Source organism: Aythya ferina (assembly GCF_964211825.1).
Source record: "Aythya ferina genome assembly, chromosome: 11".
Taxonomy (NCBI): domain Eukaryota; kingdom Metazoa; phylum Chordata; class Aves; order Anseriformes; family Anatidae; genus Aythya; species Aythya ferina.
The window spans coordinates 8374725-8387046 of NC_140307.1; the positions used below are offsets into that span (position 1 = coordinate 8374725).

The 12322-nt window shown below is 46.1% G+C and overlaps 1 protein-coding gene across 4 annotated transcripts in view; it reads left to right on the top strand.

Annotated features, from left to right (window-relative positions):
- MINAR1 (membrane integral NOTCH2 associated receptor 1) overlaps window positions 1-12322 on the top strand; it is a 60251-nt gene that overhangs the window by 8703 nt on the left and 39226 nt on the right. The window contains exons 3-4 of one of the 4 annotated variants that reach the window (XR_014696857.1): window positions 570-656; window positions 882-1488. The exons of 2 other annotated variants lie outside the window; for them this stretch is intronic. The gene's annotated coding sequence lies outside the window, so the exon portion shown is untranslated. Of the gene's footprint in view, window positions 1-569; window positions 657-881; window positions 1489-12322 lie in introns of those variants that run through there. One more of the 4 variants, XR_014696858.1, reaches the window with a different exon arrangement.

Below are 12322 nucleotides of genomic sequence, written 5' to 3' on the forward strand. Positions count from 1 at the left end.
CCCTTGGCTGCTTGGAAAATTTTTTTTTGTGAAGAAAAATCAGAAAGTGTCTCTGGTTGGGGTAGCATGTTGTAATTGTAGGGACCTGCATGGAGCTGTCTGTATGTGTGTGTGATCCAGTTTGCCCATCTGCACTTCAAGCTGTCACAGCTTAAAGCTCTTTAAACACCGGCAATTGGTTCTCCAATCAAGTCAAATGAAAAGCAAATATGTTGTACGGTTACTGTTAGCCAACTGCACTAGCTAGTGATTTCTGAAGGGTCAGGTCAGGCTGTCTTGGGCACTTAAAAGTGACCTCTCAGAGCAAGCCACAGCTGGGCTTTCCTTGCTCTGGGTGAAGCAATGCACAGGGCATCATCTCTAATCATCAGGTCAATTCCTGTGAAAGAAAATCTGATCAAACCCTTAATTTATCTTCAATTGATTAGATAGCAACAGCATGTTGAGAAGACACTTATAAAGACCACTTCAACCTTAATAAATCCCAGAGCAAAAGACAGCTCTTAATTTTCCAGTTGGCTACGTAGAATTTGTTAAAGCCATATTCTGTGGAAATTGGTTCACCCTAGAGAGCTTCCAGTCGATCATGATGTGCCTTAACAAAAAGCCTCAGTGAAGCAGCAGATGAGCACTGAGGTCCTGAATGGCTAAGCATGGTAGGTGGCCTAAATATTACTTATTAAAGCAATTATTAGTGCCTGTGTGAGTGATACAGCTGCTCTAGAGCATTCAGTGGTCTCTGGAAAGGAGACCTTGGTACCACAACAGGAAATGTTAATTGATTCAGCCAAGATGGATATGCTCTGAATCTGCAAGTTTCTCTAACTTCCTAGGTTTATTCAGGAGTTTAAAATACATTTATTACTTTATTCCTCTACCAGCATCTTGCTACCCAAAGTGCAAATGGGGCTGTGTGAAGTGCCTGGTCCTCCCCACTCACGTGAAGACCTGCCAGCATCTGAGCCTGTTCACAACTTCCCAAAAGTCAATCCATGTGAGATGAAGCTGCTCAGGACACAAAAAATTACTATTTTTTAAAAATTTCTGTTGACTGTCATGCACAAAGTCCATTTTCACTGACTTCAGCAAATTGTCTCATTCCTTAGTGGACCAATCACTAGGAATGTGAATGTTCAAGTTCTTCGTGACTTTTTTTTGTGGATGTCTTGCTTTTTGCTGCTGTCAACTATGTTGTGACCCTTACAAAGGGGCATACCACAGCGTGAGGGCAGGTGCTGTGGAAGAAGAGGGGTGCTTTATGCATAGGTATGATGCAGGCACCTTCCAGCTGCTGTTCTCAATCCCAGAGCCATGCAGGGCCGCAGTATTTGTAGAGCAATCCTTTCAATATTTGTTAAAGCTATCTATCGTATTGGGTAGGGCTTCCTTTTGTGTTGAAATAGTTACTGAATGTATGCACAGAGATGTTTCCAGTAGGATTATTGTATAAAGCAGAAAATAAACTGAAGAGCTGCCCAGCTTGGGAAACAGGATGGATTTTTCTTTAATTCCTAAAGCATACAGAAATTAAGGCTATTTGTAGTGGAAAACTTCTTTCCTTGCAGGGGTCAGTTCTGGTCTTCAGGGTCATTTTTCACTGATTTCAAGGAACATTGGGTCCTAACTTGTAACCACAGACTTCCTGCTATATAAATTGTGAAGTAATTAAAATCTAGACTGCTTATTTCTGGGTGGACTCTATGGACTTGAGATACTGTAACTGCTGGGGGGAACATCTTTTAATCAGCTGTAGTTTAGCTTTGTTCCTGTTTAGGATTAGGGCTACTACCAGCCTCCTACTTTCCTGATCAATTTTGCTAAATCCAAGTGGAGAAGTGAAGGTAGTGCATGTTCCTCCTGATCTGGTGATTGAAAAGATGAAGAGTGCAGGTGAGCACCCATGATAAGAAACTTAATCCTAATAAAATCTTTAGGTGAACTGTAGCATGGCCTTGCTTCTGTCTTCAAAAGGTCTGTGGGAGGGGAAAAAATGATGGGATGGAGCCAGGACCGGGGAGTTCTGGCCAGGTCCTGGCCTGTCATCCTTCCCCCTCATGAGCTGGGTGTTCTCAAAGGCAAGCTGGGAGCACCAGAGCAGCTTGCCTGTACTGCAAGTATCACCGTAATGAGAGCGCCGATTGTCCTGGAGTTATGCATAGATATGAATTAAACTTTTTTTCATTAAGAATAAATACATTTCTAGCTCTTGTTGTGAGAAACCTTGAGCTAAGTATAGCCTACAGCATTTAAACAGACGGTGGATGAAAATAATGCAATGGATGAAGCTTTTTAATAATGATTCTTAGGGCTTAATTCATGACTTTAAAGCTCTTGGGGTTGGAAGTCGGAGGACTCCTGGAGTCTGAGGCACATCAATAACAATAATGGCCTCTCTATGGATTGATGAGCTCAACAGAAAGGAAAGAAACCAGCTGTGCTTGGTAATGGTGGCAGATAAGTCACAACTTCTGAGCCAGGAGAGTTTAACAGGGTATCCAGACCTGGTGCAGGTGGGCTGTGATTCTCAGCCAGGCTGAAAACCTCCACATCTCCAGTAAGCGTGCATGTCCTTAAGGAAGGCAGGTGTCAGGGATGGTGTCCAGGCCCTTTGCAGTGCCCCCAGCTTGTGCTGTGGTCCTGGTTTGTGCTCTTCAAACTCCACGTGCCAGATCCATTGCCCACGGGTTGTCTATTGAATTCAAAGGGCTGTGTTGGAGACGTGTGGAAGTCAAATCTCCGGGCCTAAATGATTAATGGTAGGGGCTGCAGATGCAAATCAGTGAATCTTGTTCTGAGAAAAGTAGTAAGGCAATATATCCTGGCTGTCAGGACAGTGGTAATTCAGGCAGGGCCGCTATTGCTGGGCTGGAAAGCTGTTCCTTTCCAGCAACCAGCCGTATGAATCCTTACTCCCTCCTCATCTGAATGGAAGAAAAAAAAAAAGGCACCAACCACCCTGTTTAGCAGGCAAGTCAGCTTTCCTGCAGCCTGATAAATACTCCAGGCTTGATAGTCTTTCTTCCTCCACAGAAATGCTAGTAGCCATTTGCCAGCTGTTTGCTCTGACCCACAGTCATCGGTGTCCATCAACACGCTTTTTCAGAGGTGACAACACAAGATCTGGCGGCAATCAAGTAATCTGCAGCGCTGCCCCAAGATCTATTAGACAAACCGAGCGAGGCAGGAGCCAGGGCTGGAAATTGCCTTATGCTCCAAACCTTAACTGCAAGAGGTATTAAATAAAAAGGGCTGAAGTCAGATAAAACAACAGGGGTAAGCTAGACTGCCTAGACACAGCTTCTACAGGAGCTTTCAGGCTAATGTTGATTGGATTTAAATGAAAATATAGGAGGGACACGGAGCCCTAAGTGGGCTGTTATGTACCTTGCAATAGAATCAGAACAACCACGCGTTCTTCCAGCTCATTTTCTCTGGTCAGGTTGGTTTGGTGAAGGGTTTGCATGCTGGATGAGGCAGTGCTATTGCTGGGGGCTGCCTGCATGCAGCCAAGTACTTCTTGTGCAGCTCCTGCTCTGTCCAAAACTTCTGGGCAGTTCTGCTCCCATGCACAGGGCTGAGCTGGCCCCTGGGTGGGCAGCAGGGTTGTTGGTATTTGGGATCTTTGCATGTACCATCAGGGCTTGGTCCAGACAAAACTTCTGGTTGGTAAAAGACCTGTACAGGGGAAAGGAGTTTGCGCTGTGCTGAATGCACAGAATTTTTCTGCACATCCCGTAAATATTCTGCAGCAAATAGCAGTGGCTATAAAACAAATGTATATGATTTTGTTATCAGCAAAACACTTGTGCTGTCACTTGAATCCTCCTCAATCAGAAACTTTGCCAAAGCAGCAATTTTTTTTATTGTTGCAGCCGACAAAGTTTCTTGGAAACAAAATCACACTCCAGAATTAATAAACGCTGATCTGGAAGTTCCCGTTCAAGGGGATGATTTGCTGGGCAGGAATTCAAATTCTCGGCATTGTCAGAGGCAGCTTGTTCTCTCCTGAAGCACGAAGCGCATCCCTGTGCTGCTGTGAGGCAGCACCTGTGCCACGAGCTGCCCCCAGGAGCAGGGTGGAACAGGGTCAGCTCTGCAGAGCGGCTGGAGGCCCTGCTGCTGGGCATGGCTCGTTTGTTCAGCATCTCCTGCAGGAGGGAGGCTCAGCTTCTTCCTTCCTTTGCCAGCAGCTTTGGTACAACCTAGGAAAGTGGCTTGTTCCTCCAGCTTTCTGCAAGCTTTCTTCAGGTGGCAGTTTTTGGGATCAGTCTCTGTGGAGACACGTGAGCAGGACAGCAGCACAAACAATGCATTTTGCTGCAATCTATATCGAGTTTTATTTTATTTTATTTTTCAGTGACTGTAGCCAATTCCCACTACAGAAGCCTGGAATGTTTCTGGTGCTCAGTGCACTTCCAAACCCATTTTTTTTCCTGCCCACCTCAAAGCTCTTTGCGCTGTCCCCATTAACACTGCCTTTAGGAGCTGACTGGCATGAAGGCAGTGGCCCTTCAGCTGCCATGAGCTTAAGGCTGAAATATCTGTTTTCTGTCTGAATGTGGAGCTGGTGCACAAGGCAGGGTGATGTGGCAGGAGCAGGGTGTCTCCTGCTTCTGTGTGGCAAGAGATGCCTTTAACAAGGCCCCTCTCTGCTTTTAAAAAATTTTGGTGGCCAAAAAAATAGGTAAAATAAGAATACCCAAAAACCATTGTTCTAAGGGGAAAGTGATGGCTTTTTATTGAAGCTATTGGCTGTTCTGTGTTAGACTCTTAATGAACTTGAGTCTAATTGTCTCTGTATTTAAGCCAGCCAGGTATCTACACCTGTAATTAGGTGGTCTCAGGCACAATTACTTTCTCAGCTTTCTTCAGTCCTTTGCTCTGTATGATCCCAGGGATGCCTGGTCAGGCCAGAAGCCCCTGCAGACCAACATGGTTTGACTTGAGCTGTCTGCTGGTTTGGGTCTTGGACTGTCCTTTGGTTGCAAACAGGGGCTCCCTACTGTAATGCCAAACCTGTCTGCCTCAGAGTGGTCTTTTAACCTTTCCTGCTCCCTCTCTACCAGCTCACCGGGTGTTTTTTGCAGCAGATCTTCATCCTGGCCAGTGTGGACAAGCTGGCTGAGCCTCCTGGTCCACCAGCTGCAGGCGCTGACTACCAGCTACTGTCACCTGGATCGTGGCAGAAATTAGTTTGCATTGATAAGGTACAAAATGAGACCAGGTAGTGTTGCTGTCACCTGGACACCCACCCCCACCCCATGCCTTCCCATCTCCCAGGTAGAGCAGGGGGATGATGGCAAGCAGCTGGGCTGACCCAAAGGTGTGAGCCTGCCCCCTTGCAAGGCATTAACCTCAGCATGGTGAGATGTGGCAGGGAGGGGAGGTCAGAACTGCTCAGCTGGGCTCTAACAGTACTGAGCTACCAGAGCTTGTTCAACAGCCACGGGAGGTTTCTTTGGCTTAAGCTTGCATCACAACTCATTTTCCGGAGTATCTGCTGGGGAGCCCTTGAGGTTATGGACTTATCTCAGTAATTCTGCTCTGAACTGCAGAGGACGCATCTTTGATTTCCTGTTTTCGCTGATGTCTCCTGTTCCCTTCTTGCTCTCCCTGATAGCAGAACTGGCTGAACGTAGGCTGGAAGGATCAAAGTAAGCTCCTGACAGACCTGCTCACCTTGAGGGGCTGGTGTGCTCCATGCACCACGAAGGTGCTTCACCTTGTGGCTCTCCTTTCACAGTGCTTGAGGTTGTTGAGCCAAGCTCGCAGCAGGATTGGCGAGGAACTGCACTGGTGGCATTGCCTCTCTGAGCTCCCACACCTGACAGGAATAATAACATCCTTGGTGGAAGCACCAAAGTCCCACCTCAAGGATGGAGACCAAGGAAGCTGAGCTTGCACAAAGAACTTTGCAGATGAGGCCAACATATGTTCAGGGACCTGTGCTGGCAGGAGAGGCACCGTGTCTCGCAGTCACACCCTTATCTTGTGCTTGTCACAGCTTCTGTGTTCTGCAGAAGCACTCAGCAGTTCTCAAAATATTTGCCCTCCAACAGCTATATATCAAATAATCCTCGGTAGCATGTAGAACAAACACATCCTTGTCGAGCAAATGAATCCTGGCTAAATTGCCTCGTTTCATGAAGTGGTACAGCAACAGCCACCAAACTGAACAGCCATTGCTGCTTAATTCTTGGCTGATGAATGAGCCAGCAGATTGTTTTTTGGGTTATCCTCATTTTTATCCTTTCCATTGTATTGCTTCTAGACCCATAGCCTACAGCAGTAGGTTAAGGAAAAAGCTCTTCCGAGATGCAGCAGAGCCTCTGGAACGCACAGCACGTGCAAACAGTGAGCTGATGTCTGTATTTTGCAGAGTAATCTGTACCTAGTGCTTTGGGAGTGCTCTTGGCACTGGCTGTTTGTGTTAATTGGGCATCACTGCTGGAGCCCTAAAAATGCCTCGAAGACACAATTCTGCCTCACAGCTTTTCTCTGTTCCTGTCTCATCTCCCTGACTTAAATGGCAGGAACCTGTAATGGTGTCGTGATGTCTTCCTGAGTTGCAAAGCCTTTAGCAGTGCCTGTCAAGTTGTCGGCACTGAATAAGGGCCTGTCCTCGGTGGGTGAAGCAGGTATCCTCCACCTCCCTGCCCAGCAAACCCACTGCTGAAATTTGGGCAAAACAGCTGAGGGATGCAGGGGTTTGGACGACTTCCTACAGCTTCTGCTGCTGCCTGGGACCACTTTTCCTGCTGCTGCAGATTCTTCCTTCCTGTAGGCAAGGCAAAAGGACAGATGAGGCGAAGTGACTATTGATTTGAGTCTTGTTAGCTCTTCTCTGCCTTTCTCTGGGGCTGTTCAGTGGCCCTTTCTAGGATGGTATTGCCCTGTTTGAAGACCTGTTCCAGTTGATGGCATCTCGCCTTGACTCCTTGTCCAGCTTTAACGACTTGGGCAAGCTTACACCAGGCTAAGGCTTCACACAGCTGACAGACTGCCCTTGTCCTTTGTGTGCTGCTACTGACTGCTAATGCAGTCTGTGCAAAGGATTTTTCTTTAGAAAAGGCATCAGGATGCTTTCAAGTGTTTGTGTGTAAACAGGGGACATGCCGTGGTCACCAGCCATCCAGCTCTGTACTGCAACTCAAACAGTGGTTGTGTAATGTGCACAGAGGAGACAGATTTATCAGAAAGACCTCGATTTGGTCAGTTGGTGGCTGTGTGGGGAGCTCTGTCCCATAGCAGGGTGGAGAGGGGAACCCAAGAACCTGCGTGTGCTCAGCAGCAATCCCTGATATGCTTGGGGACAGGACAGGCAGCAAGGGGAAGCCCTCTGAGTAGAAAGGAAGAAAGATGAACCCCGGCCCTCTGCACATACACCTTATTATCCATCCCTTATTTTAAGAGCTCTTTGGAGCGGTAGTGTTGCTCAAGAACTGCTCTCACTAATGTTGGCATTAATTTGAAGGAAATGCTAGATTACATCTCCCAGCAGCGGGTTTTAATTTTAAGAAATATTGTACTTCAACCTATCAGAAGTGCTGTTTGCATACAAAACAAAAATTAAGTCCAGTGAAACTTACTGAATAAGCACTAATTACTTCAAGTTCATTACGTGTGATATAGGTTATTTTCAAGAGAGCCTTAACTGAAAAAGGAGCTGGAGACTTTTAACTGCTTATCTGCCAGTCCTGGCCAATTACTGGCTGGAGATAGAGTTGAAAAGGATTAGGTTAAATATCTTTTCACTGAAAAAATGAACATGCAGAATATGGAGAGCCTTGGAATATCCTTGCTTTAGCTTTCAGAGAAGATTCTAATCTGATAAATAGAGTAGGAGATAGTCCTGGAGTATGATTGCCTCATCCAAAGCCTTTGAAATCAGCAGGGCTGGGGTGGGTAAGCTGGGAGAGCACCCAAAAAGTACTGCCATGATCCATCTCACCTCATTTGCTTGAGCACCAGAGTCAGGATTTTATCAAGGAAGAGTTTTGTCTTGTGCAGAACCTCTCCTCCGACACTGAGCACCTTTGCACCTCCCTACAAGGGGTGCTGAACGCAGAAGGCATCTCGCTGCTCTTGGGCTGAGCCTGGGAAACTGGTTGGACTTGAAGGCACCCAGCAATAATGCCTTCTTCCAACTTAATCTCCAACATTTCCAAATGCACTTGTGCTCCTCAAACCCTTTAAACATGCTTAAGAAATGTGAAGCATCTTAAGGACAAACTTATTATTTTCCATTATTATAGGGGTTTAAATCTCCCTCATTCCTCATGTTGTATTTTCTGCAAAGCAGTTATCAGCCTTTGCTAACTTACTAGTATTTAACATTTCTGTGGCTTGTATTCTTCCTTTAAGTAAATCTTGCTTTCACCTGACTGGTCAACACTTGTAATTTTTAAACTCTGGTCCTGTTTAGCACTCAGAGCATGCCTGTGCTGCCTTGATCCCTGATTTGGCACCGGGGATGAACCGCTGGCACCTCTGTCGCACTGGTAGCTGAGCTGTTCTGTAAGGCCATGAGTACCCAGCCCTCAGCAGACCACGGGCTTTTGTCAGGGCTCAGAACAGCTCTCAGTGGTGCTCAGGGCAAATGGTGAGGTTTGCTGGGGGCACCCAACCTGCTGTTGCGCAGGAGTTTGCGCTGCTCCTGTTCTCCGAGTCGACTCTGAAAGAAATGTTTTGCCTGCCGTCACCGGGCTCCTCATCAGCACGATGTGCTGAGTAAGAAAAATGTAATTCGCCATATATTAGGAAGAATAAGCAATTATCCCTTGTCAATTAAGCCTTCAATCAGTGCATATAAACAGCTGGTGATGCAGAACAGTCTTCATTTAAAATTAGCGAACCTTTTTGGAGAGCTTGTTAATTTCCATATATTTACCAAATTCCCTTCCTATAAAAATACTGTGTCTTCTTTAAAAATCTGTGACTTAATCCTCTTGGTCTCCGGGGCAAGCGAGGTATTTTTAGGAGTGACTAATTAGCGAACATGTGGAAATGGGGAGAGGGGGGATTTTAAAGCCTCTCTGAAAAGAGCACTGTCACTTGAAATGGTCGGGTGACGGCTGCTGGTTATTATGCGTCGCCAGCTGTTCCTAGCTTGGACAGATGAAGTTGGGCTTCATCTTGCTGAGAGCTGCCCCATGTGCTGGGACAACCCACGGGCAGACCCCAAGAGGCAGCAGAGGTGGCATTGGGTGCAGGGGGATGCTCCTCGGTGAGGGCTGCTGATAAGCTACTATTAAGGCGAGGCATAACGTGCATGGCAGTTCATTTTGGCTTTAATTTTACTTAATAGTTCATAACATTTAATCTCGGTGTTTAACTAGCTTAAATAGAATGAACATCTTGTGCGCTTTTTATGTTAATTGGCAATATTTTGCTGCTGACTGCTCCTGTGCTCTCGGTCCTGCTAAAGCTTTCCCTTGACCTTAATTGATGCTCTCCAGGCCTTCTGCTGTGACACAACAGAAACAGGTTGTTTCTTTTCTTTCTTTCCTTTTTTTTTTTTTTTTTTTTTCTCATTACTTCTGATGCAGAATGTTCACCAAATAGTGGAAAAACTTGGATTTCCAAACATAACTGCTTCAGATCACCCGAGGTTGTGTACAGGCTGCAGAGCTGAGGGGAGGGGGAATACTGCAGGTTTTCCATGACTAATGTGCTCTATCTACCCAAAGAAGTTAAATTTATTTTGCTTTGCTAAATTGTTGCTGTTTTAGGCCAAAATGGACTTTACCAAGGAGTGGAACAAATGATACCATTTTGAAGGTATGTGCAGTGGATAGCTTGGGAAATGGTTGGCTTTGGGGAAGACACAAAATTGAATAAACTGAGGCAGCTATCGGAGTCTGTTTTGTAGGGAAAATGCCCTTGACCCTCGCCACAGCACAGCAGTAATTCTTCTCTTCCAGTGCAGGTGATTGAGAATTATTTTTCTCATCTTGAGGGATGATGGGTGGAACAGCAGCAAAAATCCTGTGCATTGTTTGCTGTCTGATTGAATTTTAGTCAGAGAACTTTCCCCTGTCCACAGCCCCTCTTGCCTGGTGCTAATAAAATGAATGGAGCACAGTAATTCACCCTGTCTGTGCTCCCCTTAATAGACTACAGCATATTAGAGGGTCTAATAGGTACTGGGAGCTCTTCTGTATAACTCATCAGTATGCTTATAGAGTGCGTTTTCCCCTCACCTTTCTCCAGGGTATCTGTAAAAGTACAATGCAGTCTGTGCTCATCATTAAACCAGAGGTAGTAGGTATTATTGCTTCTCCGGGGACTGCAGAAGTACTGGCTGTGTAAACTCATTTGCACCAGCCAGGGGTTAGAGGCCTAGATCTGAACTTCAGCCCATCGCCAGAGCTAATGTCTGGCGATAGATGCTGATGGCAGGATGATTGATTGACTGAGTTTAATTTCTGCGGTGGCTGAAGGATAAGGGTAGAGAAAGGAACATGCCCGTCTCACAAATTGCGTGTTATTATATGGATATAGATATATAGATATATGGATCACCTGCTGCTGCTCAGCTTATCGGAGAAATAGAAATATGAATCCATGTCAAACAAAACCAGAATTATTCGTGCCCCTGTCTCTGTTTCTTCTTGCTCTGGATGTAAGAGGCCGTGCCTGGGGTGGGACACGTCACCTCTGTGAAACCCGGTGCCCACAGAGCTGCTCCCTCCTGCTCTCAGTGCAGGGTCTCCTCGCCTGCTCTGCCCTTGCCCTGTTCCTGCATCGTCCATCCCTCTGTGCTGGGTGTTTAGGGGCCCTTCTTCAGCTTTCCTCTCCTGCCAGGGGAAACACATGAATGCTGAGGCATTTGTTCCCTCCATGTTTCCGTCTGATGAATAGAAATGCTTAAAGCAATGTACTAACTTGCAGAGTAAAACAATTAATTGCTGCTTCCTGGCCCATGAGTGAGCCCTAAGGGAGCAGTGCCATGATCTTCCATCCAGAGGTGCAGCTTGGGGGAGCTTAGGAGGTCTGATCTGCGGTGTTGGAGCTCAGCTGGATGGGAGAAGCACACAGCACGCCAGCCCATGTTATTTATTCTCCACGGGAAGCCGTGTTAACAGAAATGGAATTTATAGACCCCTCTGTGTGTTTATTTAAGCACATATCAGCCTCTCCCCATTTCTGCCTCTCTTGTGGTTTGATGAGGTCCCAGTTCTGCTTGGACTCTGGGGCAACCAGCTGGCCGCTCCATCCATAATGTCTCAGGAGCAATAACGGGAGCAACTGCAGTTTAGCAAGTGTTAACCATGCTCTTTATTGAATTTCGTTATAGCTGCGCAATTAAGCTTGGAATAGTAAGTTACGGTTAATGTGTTTATTAGGAAATCTAGTGAACCAAAGCAAACATATCCATATCTGATCTGACAAAGTTATTTTCCACCAAAGTTAATTAAAGAAGAGAATTCCTCCTGACTTATTATTTTTGCCTTGCACCTTAAAAGCAGGTAATTTCAAACTGATTGGATTGTTAACCATTCTCAACAGAGAGCAATTCTTTCTGCAGGGGTTTCCCTGCCACACTGGGACATAGCTGGGGTTTGTATCTCAGGGGCAAAGTGCAGCTAAGCAGGACTGAGCCTGGTGCCAGGTAGCAGGACAGGGAATGTTTTGATGTACAGGGCAAGCAGCGAGGAAGGGGCTTGTTCTCTGAAGCCAGGAGAAAAGCAAGTGCTGTAGAAGCACTTGGGGCGAGATGAAGCCAGTTTGCAGACTTCTTAAATGTGCATCTGCCTAGAGACAGAGGTTTGCAATATCTGTGTTAAGGTAAAAAGCAGTGAGGAAGGCTTCTAGGCACGTATGTTGGTTCCTATTTTCCTTTTTTTTTTTTTTTTTTTTTTTTTCCTAATGATATCTCTGTTCCAATAAAATATACCTTCTCTGGAAACCTTCTGTCTCCCTTATGCTCATGGACCTGAGGAGATTTATTTATTTATCTCCAGAAGGGCAGAAGTGCCCCAAAAAGTGATGGGTAGAGGCAACTTTGACACCCACCACCTGAACTGCTGCAGCTGCATGGGTGCTGCTCAGCTCAGTGGGATGGATGTGGGACAAGCCAGGGCTGCATGCTGAGGGGGCTCCAACAGCTGGCAAGGGTGAAATGCCCCAAGGCAGGCTGTTTGGTGCTGCCCTTTTGCTTGTTGTTTGGTGTTTGGGGTGAAATAGTAAGAGACTGGTATCAATTTTCTTGTCTCCTTTTGAAATATGTGACTTTCAGCAAATAAAAATTGCCTTCTATGTGTTTCTGAGCCTCTACAAGTAGAGCTGATCTTTCCCAGTGAGCTTCCGAGATGCTGTA